Source organism: Haemorhous mexicanus, chromosome 4 (assembly GCF_027477595.1).
Source record: "Haemorhous mexicanus isolate bHaeMex1 chromosome 4, bHaeMex1.pri, whole genome shotgun sequence".
Lineage (NCBI taxonomy): Eukaryota > Metazoa > Chordata > Aves > Passeriformes > Fringillidae > Haemorhous > Haemorhous mexicanus.
This window is the reverse complement of record NC_082344.1, coordinates 75,443,778-75,457,770: the sequence shown is the minus strand read 5'-3', so window position 1 is coordinate 75,457,770 and position 13,993 is coordinate 75,443,778. Positions and strand designations below refer to the sequence as shown.

Here is a 13,993-nt window from a genome sequence, read left to right as displayed (position 1 = left end):
GAGATACCCTTGGGGTCCCTTGGGGTTCTCTTGGGAGCAACCTGCAGTCCAGCCCAGGAATTCTTGCTGTGGTGCAGAAGAATTGGAGAAGAACTTCTCCTTCAGGAGGCAGTAAGGCAAATGGAAAGGTGAATTTGGTGTGTGCCAGGGTGGGGATGCAGGGTGCTGGGAGCTGGAAGGGCGAGGAGAGGTGAAGCTCTGGTTGTGGAGAGCAGGATTTGGGGAGACCTAAAGGGGTTTACAGGAAGAATGGAGAGGGACATTGGGCAAAGGATGGAATTGCAGGGCAAGGGGGAATGGCCTTAGGCTGAGGGAGGGCAGGGATAGGTGGGATTTTGGAAAGGAATTCCTGGCTGTGAGGGTGCTGAGCCCTGGCACAGGGTGCCCAGAGCAGCTGTGGCTGCCCCTGGATCCCTGGAAGTGTCCAAGGCCAGGATGGACAGGGCTTGGAGCAACCTGGGACAGTGGGAGGTGTCCTTGCCCATGGCAGGGGGTTGGAAGATGGTCTTTAAACCCCTTCCAAGCCAAGCCATTCCATGGCTCTGTGATTTACAGGCTGCTCTCTTTGGGGTGTGGGATGTGTTTTCCCGTGCTCAGGGTTTGTGCAGAGCCCTGTCCCATCCCATCAGCGCCCCACCAAAAAGAGGGAGGGGGAATTTTGCTTTCTCTGGGAACAAAACTCCCAACAGGAGCAGAACCCCAGTAACCCTGGTGACCACATTTCATTTGGGCTGGCAGGAGAAGCCCTTTCCCCACAGATGCACCGAGCACTCCATGTACCCACGGAGGGGAAGCAGCACAGCAAGGAGGCGAGGAGGACTCTGGTGAGACAAGGAAAGTGTTGTCAGTGGGTGTCACGGGGTTCTCATCACTCCAGTGCTCTTGGCAAGTCCCTCCTGAGCAATTCCACTCTTTGATACAAGGAGAAGCTGTTCCTTCTCCCCTTTGTTCTTGCCCAGCTTTACCTCCTGTGGAGAATTGTTTTTGTAGCTCCTGGAGATGAAACAACCTCTGAGTGGAAATGCTAACGAGGTGTCCATGCTCGGATGGCTTTGTAAAAAAGGGGTTGTTGTGGTTTAAATCCTTAATCCTGTTGGATTTGGGAGGTATTTTTGCCCAGTCTTCAGCCTACCCAGGACAATACCTGGGTTCTGTTATAGAAATGCCCCTTTGTGGCTTTCCTTTGGCTCTGGAAGGTCTCTCCTGACCCGTGCAGAAATTCCTGCTCATAATTTCCTCCCTTTTCCTGCTGGAAGTGCGACTTCCACAGCCAGAGCTGTGACTTGTGCCGTCTCCTCCTTCTCCTCCTCAGGGAATTTCCAGACTCCTCTTTCCCCTGTTCCCAAAGTCGTGTCTCCAGTCTGCTGAGGAGGATGGCACCTCCAGATGTCTGTTTATCTCCAGCCCCTCCTGTGCCCCAGGCCCTCTGGAGACACATCTCACAGCCAAGCTTTCTCTGAAAAAATATTTTTAACCCTTCCTGCCTCCCACTCGTCTTCCCAAGGCAGATCCCCTGGGAGCTCTCTGAACAAGATTGTTCTCACTCACAGAGTCTCTGGTGACTGCACAGAAGAGCTTAGCTCTGCTTTCAGAAATAAACTTCTTACACCTGTTTTTCTTGTCTATGCCCAGTTTTTTTTCCCTTACATTTTCACACAAAATCCCAGTTGTCAGGCCAACAAGGGGAAGTTTGAAGCCTATTTGAATTTTAACTTGAAGTGGATGATTTTTTTTAACTTTTTTTTTTTTCATCTTTCTGTATTTTGAAGTCCTTTGGGCGATGTTAGGCCTGTTTTTCCCAGCACATTCTCTGACCTGATTGACCAAAGTTTTTGTGCTGTTCTCATACAATTTTTGGAACTTTTTTGATGACGTGCAGGCTTTTATTTAGTCTGGTATTTTAAAGCTGTGTGTCCCACCCCTGTGCAGATATTGCTGCTGTTGTATCCCACACTTGATGAGTGGGCTGGATGACCTCAGAGGTCTTTCCTAACCTTAAGGATTCTGTGATTCCATCACCCCCAGGCTGTGGGAGCAGCACAGGGGAGCCTCTCATCCAAATGGAGCCCAGAGTGGGGTGAAACCTTGCATTGGGTTTGTGTGGCCAGGTTTTGCTAGCCAGGGGCTACAGGGCTGGCTTCTGGGAAGCTGCTGGAATAAATCAAATTAATTCCCCCAGCTGAGTCTGTTTCACCCATGGCAGCAGCTGGTGAGTGATTCCTGCTCCGTTTTTGGCCGTGCACAGCTCGGGGCCTGCCTGGAGGTGCCTCCTGACTTTTTGAACCGGGTTTGCTCAGAACAAGGTGTGTTTTATAGCTGCAGGTATGCGCTGTAATCTCCTCACCCCTGATTTAATCCTGCTGGGCAGAGAGGAGCAGAGATGTGTGGGTTTGTTCTCATTGTTGTTGCACCAGTGACGCTCAGCCCAGGGCTGTTATTTTTGGAGAGTTTGGTGCTCGTGTTTATTGCAGAGGCTCCTCGAGCTCTGGGGCTTTGAGGTGCATAAATCTAAATAAAAAAATAAGGATGACATTTAAAATAGGTTGCACGCTCTCCCCGAGTGTGCAGAGAGGAAATATGAGTAGACTGACTTCAGATACTTCAAGTAAAAAAAATCCCCCGTGGGAGTGTCATTAAAGTTCTCAGCACCTCCAGGTAATTATATTCTGACATAAGTTGTTTGGACCACAGCTCAAGGTAACTCTAATCTGGACCTCATTATGATGGATAAAGAGGAATTAATCACTGAGCTGGAAGCAGGATTGTTCCCTGGAGGCCTGTGGTCACGACCTGCCTGCTGAAATTTGGGCAAAGATGGGACAGTTGGAGCTAAAATCGTGTGTGGAAACACAGATACAGGAGAGGCTCCGGAGGGCTGGGCAGCACAGCTGACAACAGTTAATGGGAAAGGAAGGATTGGGAAGGAAAAGGACATGGAGAGGGAGATGGAAGTGGAACTGAGAGTCATGGAATTGGGTTGGAAGAGACCTCAAACACCACCCAGTGCCACCTCTGCCATGCAGGGACACCTTCCACTGTCCCAGGGTGCTCCAAGCCCTGCCCAGCCTGGCCTTGGGCTCTGCCAGGGATCCAGGAGCAGCCACAGCTGCTCTGGGCACCCTGTGCCAGTCATTTTTCTTCTCCCAGACAAAATTCCTCCACAAAACCCAAGAGAAATTACAGTTTTTGGGAGCCTGCTGGGTCTGCAGGTGCAATTTCCCTTCCAGAGCTGCCCCTGGACAATGAACAGCTGGGAAGCTCCCAGAGGAGGAGCAGCATTCCATTTCTCCTTGGAAAGGAGGGCTCATGCACAGGTACTCAGCTGATGGGGGGAGTTTGGAGGACAACAGCCACTTCCAGCAGTTTTCCAGGCTCTGAATTTTAGGGCTGGATTGTCTTCTCAGCCTTGTGGGGAGCAGAGGGGTTTTTTTGTCTAGGGTTATTCCCATCCCTGGCACAGCTGCCCAGGGCAGTGGTGGAGTCCCCATCCCTGGAGGGATTTAAAACCTTGTGGATGTGACACTTGGGGACATGGTCAGTGGTGGCCTTGGCAGTGCTGGGGGAATAGATGGACTCAGGGATCTGAGTGGAATGATGGAATAAAGGATTCTGTGAGTCTGATTCTGAAAGAAACACACGGGGTCTGAAGTCCCACTGTGCTCCTCCTTCCCTTATCCCTTATTCTGATATGGAATATTGAGAACATGGCTGAGAAGAGAAAGATCTGGGGAACTTCTTGATTTCTCCAGCACCACAGGCAGGAGTTCAGCTCATCCTGGCTGGTACAAGCTCTTCCCCTGGTTGAAACTGGTCCTTGTACTTTGTTCTTCAGGGGAATCTTCCAACACAGCAGCCACAGTGGCCCCAGCAGGTTCCATGTCCAATGTGGATCCTGCTATTTTACCTGTAATAATTATTTCCTGACCCAAAAAAGGTTCAAACCTACCTGAGCTTTAGCTACAACTCAAATTTAAATTGCCAGACCTGGAGAGAGCAAACCATGTGCTCCCACTACCTTTGGTGCAGCATCCAAAGACAGCCCAATGTTTTTTCCTTCACTGCAACCAGAATCCCCCTTTGAAGCATCAATCCAGGCCAGGTATGGAGCAGTGTTCCCTCTGTGCATCTTTTAACCCACCAAAGTAGGAACATGGGGCTGTCTTTCAGGAATTTGGGGGTGGTCAGAGTTTAAGGGCAGAGTTGCCTGTGATTTCTATCCAGTCATGGGAGGTTTTGCTTCCTTGCCTGTTCCCTCTCTTTGTTTCAATCCTTTTTATATGAATCCTCAAGATTTACACACCATCCTTGATAATGAAGGCTTGGGAGATATTTTAAAGATACAGATGATAAAATACTGTATCTCCACTTTCTTTCCCTTTTCCTCTGCCCAAACAAGAAGGCTTTACTCCTTTTACTATATATTTACATTTAAAAAAATCTTGCTGCCATCTGAAGCTGCTGGCTCCAGTTTGGGCTTTCTTGGGTGTTTTTTTTTTCTTTTTAATTCATTTTTGTTGTTGTTGTTGTTATCCTCTGGAGAGAAAGAAACCGCGCGGGTTTCCAAGTTCCTTGAATAAATGTCAAATAAAACATTCCAAACAATTATTCAGGCTGGTAATAAGCAGTGAGACATCCTTCCTGTCGAGAAGCTGAACAATGGTTTCCTCTGACAGAAGCACAACATGAGGAGCCTTCCATATGTTGGTGCTGATTTGAACGGCGGCAGCATCTCCGAGAGGGACCCCGTGAGGATCTGGATATCCTGTGGGAAGAAAAGCTCTGTGGGTAACACCCTGACTGCCCCTGAAAAAAAAAATCTGGGACTTTTGTCCCTGTCTCCTCAACATCCTCCACTTTTGAGAGCATTTGCTTCCTTCCCTGGGGTTTTTGATCCTTCCCAGCATATCCAGGTTGTCCCTCAGGGAGGCAGGTGAGCCATCCCTCACCTCCAGCTCCAGGATGGCCTCCAGGGAGGAGCAGCACTGGCTCCCAGTTTGACCAGTTGGATGTGTGAACACGTCCTCTTCCCATTTCTGTTCCAGCAACACCCCCTCTCCTCCATGGGCTGTATTCCCTGGGGAAGGGATCCCACCTGGGCTGGGAGAAGCAGCAGATAACAGTCACAGATCTCAACCAACTCCTTCTTTTCCTTCTAAACTCCTCATTTTCCTTCTCCTCTAACTCCTTATTTTCCTTCTAAAAATTGGCCTTCTCCCAATTTCTAGATGCCCAAATGTGGGAGCACAAAGCTCACCCTGACTTTCCTCCTCAGGTGGTGACAAGGATGGGCCTCTCCAGGTGAAGCTGGCACTGGTGGTGTTGTCCTTGCTGGAGCTGGTGGCCAACTTGGCACTGGGGACATGTGGAAGGTGACACTGGGCAGAGTGGCTGTGGTTTGTCCTTGCTGGAGCTGGTGGCCACCTTGGCACTGGGGACATGTGGAAGGTGACACGGGGCAGAGTGGCTGTGGTTTGTCCTTGCTGGAGCTGGTGGCCACCTTGGCACTGGGGACATGTGGAAGGTGACAATGGGGCAGAGTGGCTGTGGTTTGTCCTTGCTGGAGCTGGTGGCCACCTTGGCACTGGGGACATGTGGAAGGTGACACTGGGGCAGAGTGGCTGTGGTTTGTCCTTGCTCAAACTGGTGGCCACCTTGATATTGGGGACATGTGGAAGGTGACAATGGGGGCAGAGTGGCTGTGGTTTGTCCTTGCTTGAGCTGGTGGCCACCTTGGCACTGGGGACACGTGGAAGATGACACTGGGGGCAGAATGGCTGGTTGGAAAGGCTGTGGCTCCTGGAGCTGATCCCACTCCTGCAGTCCAGGCTCAGCCCACAAGGGAAGAGCCTCTTCTGGTTGACGGGTCCCAAACAAGGAGTGAGGAAATTGGCCACGTTCCTGGATGTGGTGCCTCCTAAATCCTGCACAAACACGGAGAGCTGGGAGTGACCCTGGAGAGGCCAGAGCTCCTCGGGCAGTTCTTGCTCGGAGCAGCATCTGAATCTTTATTAACCAGCTCAGACATGGCCAGAAAAAGGTCAGGAAATCTGGAGAGTCAGGAGCAAAGTTCCCCTTTGGGCTGTTCTCCTTGATGCCAAAATCTCTCAAATTTCAGTGAAAACCCCAGAAATTAAAAGGGGTTTTGGGCAAGTTTTCTCTGTTTTGGGGCTTCAGATATTGGATCTGGTAGAAGCACACCCAGCTGTTGTCCTGGGAGCCATGAGGTCAAACAGGCCCTTGGCTGGGAGAGTCACCTCGATGGTCACTTGTTCACCATCACCATCCCATGAACATCCTCTCCACCACTTGTGGTGTCCTGGATTTTGGAGAGCTGGAGGTGAACCCTGTTCCTTGCTCGTAGGAGATCCCAAATCACTGCCATGTTTTAGGAATTAATTTAATTTCCCTGCTATTATCATTAGCAGTGTTATTAAAGTAATTTTTTTCTAAATTTTGGCCTCCCCAAGTCACAGAAACCCACAAGGGGTTCTGGCTGGGGGTGTGTGTGCTGCCCAGGGACGAGGGGAGAGCAGGAGGTCCAAAGGAGAGGAGCTGGTGGCACAGCAATGCTGGGGCTCTTTCCCAAAGATTTTTGCTCCTTGGGTGGACAAAATCAAACCTCCAGCTCAGGGTCACCACTCACCACCCCACGGTCACCAGCAGCAGCTCACTCTGCTCCTCCAGGCTTTAAAGCCACCCTGGACCCACCTTCCCAGCAGAAACAAAGAACCTGTGGGGATGTCACCGTGGAGGGGAAGTGTTGTGGGGGCCTTGGTTTCACCCCAACCCTCCGTGTGCCGTGTCCTGCTCCCCACAAACCCACCCTGCAGTACAAGGGACCAGTTTTGGGTGCAGAGAGCCTTCTCAAGGGATTTCCCTCAGCTCCTGGGCAGGAGGGATACCTGGCTGAATTTGCAATGGGGACAGGGAAAGCTTTCACAAGCCCTGAAGAAGGTGAGGTCGAACACCTCATGAGCTCCATATCCCACACGAAGCCACAGGTATGGGGCAGCCTGGCAAGAAAACCATTGTTAAATGATATTTTTGACCTCTTTATTTCCAGGCATAACCAAACCCATGGGGAAAACAGGCACAGAGAGCAAGGCCTGGAGTCCTTTGGGCTCAGCAGAGCCTGGCAGTGGCACAGGGCTGAGCCGCGTGCCCCGACCCCGTGCAGATGAAGCCTGCCCTGCATTCCCTTGGCTCCCCCGGTGCCCAGGGATGGATTGTCCCACATCCAGCGTGTGGCTGCTCTGCATCCTCCCATCCTCACCACGGTTTTGCTGGAGAGAGGGGAGGAGGGAGCCCTCGGCCGGGCCGGCACCCGCGCTCTGCACAATGTCCATTTGTTCTGGGTGCTAACACCAAATGACAAAAGACTCCAGATTCATGCCGAACAAAATTGTCCCCTTGCTAATTATTAGATTATGAAATGTGTTTCATAATGTAATGAATAATGGCGGGGGGGACCTTGGCTTATGTTAATTTTTTTTCCCCTGCTCGAATCTGGATTTTTTCATTGTTTGCCCCGGAGTTTCTGTTGGTAGGTTGAAACAGAGATGCGAAAAGAATGGGAAAGGCTGGGTTTTATTTGTGCCTTGCCTCTTAAAGCTGTGACTTGGCTCACACAGTAAGTGCAAACAATTCTCTCCTGGCAAGTGTTCAGTGGAGACATTACTGATGACAGACTTTATTAAGTGCAGGTTTGCTTGTTATTAAATTCGCTCTGTGCTTGTTTCCGAAGCTGCTGGCCCGGCCGGCTGCATCCCATTAGGATCTTTAGGAAGAAAGAAAGGAACAGAACATTGTCTGCAGCACAGCCAGCGATGAGGTGATGGGGAAGCCAGCACTGGGGAAGGAGACCCAAGGACATAATTAATTGCTACGTTTTAAAACAAACATTTGTTTGGTTTATTGAGTTAATTCGAGCCATCCCTTGGAGATTCCTGGTTTCCAGGTGAAGCTGGGCATGTCTTCCCATGTCAGCACGTCCAGGGCTGTGGGAGGTTAATGTATGTTGCATTAATTGTTTGTGGGGGGAGAAAAACCACCATTAAAGTAGAGGCATGTTTCTAATTTCTCAGAGCCTTGTTTAAACTCTTCCCTTTTCCCATCCCAGCTATTGTATGGACAGCACGCCGCCAATGACAGCCTTTCTATACAAAATAAATATCTTAATCTCATGACTGAATGCCTGCATTGCTGCAGCTCCCAACCCTAATTGCCCAGGCCGTGTTAAAAATGAAAAGGTTTGAGCATCCAGCAGGTGGGTGCCAGGTATTTCCTGAAAATCAGGTCCCTCTTCGAGGTGTCCCAGCTCCAGGTCCCATCAGAGGGTGATTTGTGGGAAGAATCTTGGCTGATAGTTTGGAAGCACTTGAAGCAAATGGGAACTGCTCAAATTTAACAGAGCAGGAATTGATCCACAGTAGTCAAAGAGGAAAACCAGGCTGATTTTGCACTGAAGATCTCAAGAGTTTTTAGACTGAGATTTTTCAAGTGTGCCCTGTGAGGTGATATCTTGCTCCCATCAGCCTAGATCAATATAACCATAATTTTGGATCAACAACTGGTTTGGTGTAGACAACTGGGGTGTTTTTTTCTCAGTCTGAGTTTGCAATTTGTTCTTTAAAGCACATTTCTGATATGGGGTTTGGTGTAGACATCTGGGGTGTTTTTTCCTCAGTCTGAGTTTGCAATTTGTTCTTTAAAGCAAATTTCTGGTATGGGGCAGACTGTTGAGGCTGCTTGCAGTGGTGAAACAGCTCAGGTTAAGTCCAGGAATTACAGTTCTTTCCCTCCACAAGGTAAGAAATTCACAAGGAGAAAGGGAAACAAAGTTGAATTTATCTTTTTTCCTGCTTCTAATGGAACAATCTCCTTTCACCTCAGTTTTGGGGGGAGAAAGGAAACTGTGCCTGCTGCCCAGTGAATTTTGTAGTTGAGGGACACTGCTCCAGCCAAAGGGGTTCCAAGGAATGATGAGGTTGGGATGTGCCAGGCAGGTTTGCTCCCCTGGCATCTCTTGCAGCCAGCAAGGACCCAAAGCCTTCAGCTGCCCCTGGGCTCCATCTCTGTGTCCTTTGAGTATCAAAACCCACAGGAGGGAGGGGACAGAATAACAAAATACTTCTCTTCCCTCGTTCTTCCCTTCAGGCTTTTGAGGCACCACCAATGGCAGCGGGTGAGAGTCTGAGTTTTGCAATTTATCACTTTGGCACCCGGCTGGAGGGACTGGCTGCACTCCTGGTCTCCTCTTTTCCCTCTGAGGTCACAGACATTGTGTTGTTTGTTTTTTTTTTGCCTGGGATCTTCCCTGGAGACCTGGGCCTGGAAGGAGCTTCTCCAGGTCTCCTGCTTTTGCCACAGAGGTGACCTTGGGTGAGAGGTGGAATCCCCTCCCTGGGATGCTCTGAGGTGGAGAAGCACCACCAGAACTTGACACAAAAGGCAGAATTGACTTCTCAGCCATTCCAAATTTAATTTGATTTGCACGGGCCACTCTCTGCTCAAAAGCTCTGTCACAGCCCATCTTGGCCTCCTGGAAATACTGGAGCAGTTTGATTTCTGGCTAAGTGATAACCTCCCTCAGTCAAAAGCTTGCCAGGGTGCTTTGTCTGCTGTACATTTATTTTCTATAAGGCAGATGACTCCCCTCAACCTGAGATTGCTTTATCTCCCACTTTGCTCTCTTGCTGAAATAAATTACAGGAAAAATCCATATACTCCCAGGAGAATCCAGGGGAGTGGATGTACAAAGGGTGCCTGGGGAAAATGAATATTGTGCTGATTTCATCTGAAAAATCATTATAAAGCTGCAGTCGCAGAAAACCAACTCCACCCCCCTCCTTTCATTTTAAAAAACTGGAGCAGGAATGTTTCAGGCCATGGTTTATCTGGGAGTCTCCCTTCCCAGCTTGGGAACACAATGAGGATTGTGTCCCAGGTATGTCGGAGCTATTTTGCTACTGGTGGTGAATTTAGATGGGAAAAGTCAGGCACAAAAGGGCTCAAGTGATTTGGTTCAATTAGCTATAATTTATGAACCCTAATTCCCAGTTTACTAATCTGAGTATCACACAATGGCCCTGATTTCAGAAATTGCTTAAATATGTGCCTCTGCTCTGCTCGATGTTAAACATGTGCATAAAAATAGGCAGATGGGCCATTTTGGAGGGAGAAATGTTTTCCAAATGAGATTTTGTATCAGTCCAATGTAGCCCTTGTGTTTCACTTACCTGCTTCTGGAGAAGGGAGGCAGAGCTGAAGTCTGGAGGGCTCTGATGTTTTAAAAACTCTCTGCTCAAAGTTTTCTATGTCATGAAGGGCTGGGGGAGCTGCCAGTGAGGGCTCTCAGGGACACTGGGTCTCAGTGAAGAGCTCAGGGTCAGAAAGGGAGAAAAAAAAATCATCATTCCTGCAGGGTGAGAGGAGAAGGCACCATGGAAGGAGCAGGAAAACCCTCAGCATCCCGAGGGGTCCTGAGGGAAGGATGGAAAGGGAGGGGAGCTTCCTCCACTGCATAGAGCTTCACCAGCTTCAGCAAAGGAGGACTGAGCTCCTATTTGGCCCCTCATTTTCTCCTGCCCTTGTTTTTCCCTGTGTTTTTCTTATGGAGATGCCCAGAGACTGCAGTTCCCAGCTCTCTCCAGCAGCCTGTTGGGATGACCTGCAGAGGAGATAATTTTATGGAGTGCTTCCCCTACCCAGGCCTTTCACTGAGGACATATTCCAATATTCCATCTGATCCCGGTTTAAAGCTCTTCCAAGAATTTATGTGTGATTTAATAATCAAAAGCTCTCTAGATTTCAATTTATGCCTGACTTTTCACACCTTCTGGCTGTCCACAACTCCCTGCCAGGAGAGGGTCAGCTCTGCTCCCAGGGGACAGGGACAGGAAGAGAGGGAAGGGCCTCAGGCTGTGCCAGGGGAGGTTCAGGCTGGATATCAGGAAGAATTTCCTCGTGGAAAGCATGGTCAGACATTGGCAGGGGCTGCCCAGGGAGTGCCCATCCCTGGAGGTGTCCAAGGAACACCTGGATGTGGCTCTCAGTGCTCTGGGCTGGTGACAAGGTGGGGTTGGTCACAGGTTGGACTTGGTGATCTTGGAGGTCTTTTCCAACCCCATGGATTCTGGGGTTCATCCTGTGCAGTCCTGTTGACCTGAAGTTTTGAGGACACTGTTGGACCCACGGAGAGCTGTTCTCTCTGCCTCTTGCTCTAGGTGATGTTTCATTCTGCTTCTCTTTTCCCCATGCTCAGCTAAAAACAACCCACACTCACTGGTGTTTTAAACTGCTCTCAGCAAGATAATTACCTATTAGAAATTCCACAATTATTTCATTATGTATTATTACAGAGAGAGAAAAAAAAAAATTAAAAATGCAATCCCATCATGCAGTTAATGGAAATTATTAAGTTCTACAAATAACTTCCATGAGAGTCATTATTTGCTGAACATGGGCTGAGGAATCCCAGGCAATTACATAGGGAGCCACATCAGAGCAGAGCTGCTGTGAAAATGAGGATTTGTCACTTTGTAAGTGACACTCACCACAGATTAAAAACAAGTTGCAGGGGGAAGGTCATCATCTGGAAAGTTCCTGCCCCAGGAATGGTGATGTTTCCATGGAGATGATCCATGTTTCCATGAGTCTCCACCACAGCTGAGGATGAGCAGAATAACTCCATGGATCTTCTTGGAGGTTTCCCTGAAAACTGGGTCTCCAGGTGATTCCAGAGGGTGTTGGAAGGGTTGGGATGGACACTCTGGGATGTGTCCAAAGTCAGGATGAGCTTGTCCATGTGTGCTGGGGACCCTGCAGGGGTGTCACCAGGAGGCTCCGTGGCGTTCCAGATGTCCTGCTGTCCTGCTGCTGGCACCCCCCGTCCCCACGGGAGCCTGGGCTCCAGCCCGACCCTGGGACCTCCACACAGCTCCATCAGAGCCAGCAGGGGACACAAATGCAGGCCAAACCCTGCTCTGTTCTTGCTTTCTTGGAGAGCAACCCAACCTTCATGGTGAGCACAGCTCCTCCTCCTCCTTACAGCCACGACCCCGCTCGTGCTCTTGGACGAGCTCAGCTCTGGTCCTTCTGTCCCCACAGTGACTCCCAACCCTCATCCCTCCTGTTCCTGCTTCTGGTTAACCTCTCAGAGCCAGATGGGCTCCTCCATCCATGAGGAGGAGGAGGAGGAGGAGGAGGAAGAGGGAGGCAGCTGCTTTGCCCAAGGAAATGGTGGGTCCAGAAAATCACAGAATGGGTTGGGTTGGAAGGGACCTTAAAGATCATCCAGTGCCACCCTGCCATGGGCAGGGACACCTACTAGCCCAGGTTGCTCCAAGCCCCATCCAAAGTGGCCTTGGACACTTCCAGGGATCCAGGGGCATCCACAGCTGCTCTGGGCACCCTGTGCCACCCTCACAGGGCAGAATTTCATCCCAATATCTAACCCCAAACCTGCCCTCTGCCAGTTGAAATTATTCTGGCTGTGTGGCAAATGCCACACAGAATGTCAGATGTGTGTCCCCTCCTCAGACCTTCAAGGGCCTGGAGGGGAAAGCCTGAGGTGAGCTTTACCTGCACATCTCCTGGCAAAAATGGACACACCCAGAGCACAGAGGTTTGCAGGGCCTGTTGTGATGTGTGGATCTTCTGGGAGAGAGACCCAAGATTCCATCCACATCATATTCTAGGAAAGGGAAAACACCACTCAATTTCAGGCCAACATAAAGCCTATTATTCCCAAAACGATCCCGTTCTTTCTGCCCAGCCCTATTTCTGTGCCTACCCACCCTGGAAGCCACGAGAGCTCTTTCATCCATCATAACTCAAGGAGCAAAGAGCTGCCAAGGCCCTGGGGCTGCTGAGATCCCATGTGAACAAGCCCTGCCCCATTCAGGGGAGCACAGGACACTGGCATTGTCTGCCACACATGGATGTCATAGGGTGAAGGACACAAAGCTGGCATTGTGCTGCCATTCCCGTGTCCCCAGATGACTGCTGCCAGCCCTGCTGCATTCCCACTATCAGGAAAACGACCCCCAGTGCACTGAGGGGGCAGCAGGGGGGCTTTGCTGGTGTCTCTGGGGGTCTGGGCTCACCTGAGGGCTGCAATCATGGTTGTTCCATGGTGGGAATCAATCCCTGCTCCAGGCATTTCCCTGAATTCGAGAGGGGGACGTTACAATTCACATCTGCAGCAGGAATACTGTAGGGATTGTTCTGCTCTCCCTGTTCGGATTGGATCCTAAAAGTCTGTCCCAGCCTAAATGATTCCATGCAGGACACGAAGAGCCTGAACCCAGGAGGTGGGTCATGACAAAAGGGACATTTCCTGCTGACAAAACCATGGACCATACTGCCCACACCATCTCTCTCTGGGATGTGGGATCAGTGGGATGATGGTGGCCTGGATGGACAACCTGGAACACCCAGACTTCACCTGAAGAGGGGAGGATGGGTGAGTCAAAGGGAACAGGGTGGGTGGGTGACTGTTCCATGGGTTGGATTTGCTGGAAAAACAATGCACACCACAAAACCCCCAAACCTGCATTTTTTTCCCCTCCACACTTTGAATTTAAATTGAAAAGTACAATTTATGGCAGAATGGGGTGTTTCCCCCCTTTTTCTAGGCCTGGTTTTATAAAGCCTCAGGGCTGGGGGTGCAGACTGGAGGAGATGAAGGTGGCATTTCCCACTCCTTTGGATCAGCTGGCTGGGACTGGCAGTGCCATTGCTCTGCTGCCCTCTCTGTCCCTCCAGCGTGTCCTCTGGCCCAGAATAGCTTGTCCTGCACATGGATCTCTCCACTGGAGCTACTTTGCAACACTCAAGCAGTGCCAGAAGGCTTCCAGCCCTTCCCCAATTATCATCTCCTTGTGTTTATGCAGAAGAGAACCAGGCTGGTGGCTCAGTTGTTTTTTATTTTAATTTTTTTTTTTTTGAGGCTGTGAAACCTCACTCAAACCCATGCACCAAACTGAGTGGA

The 13,993-nt window shown here is 50.1% G+C and overlaps 1 long non-coding RNA gene across 1 annotated transcript; it reads left to right on the top strand.

Moving 5' to 3' along the window:
• The first annotated feature begins 4,612 nt into the window (after positions 1-4,612).
• Positions 4,613-8,076, top strand: LOC132326799 (uncharacterized). The gene is made up of 3 exons (XR_009486342.1): positions 4,613-4,781; positions 5,273-5,369; positions 7,064-8,076. It is a non-coding gene; the product is annotated as an uncharacterized LOC132326799 (long non-coding RNA).
• The last annotated feature ends 5,917 nt before the right edge of the window (positions 8,077-13,993 follow it).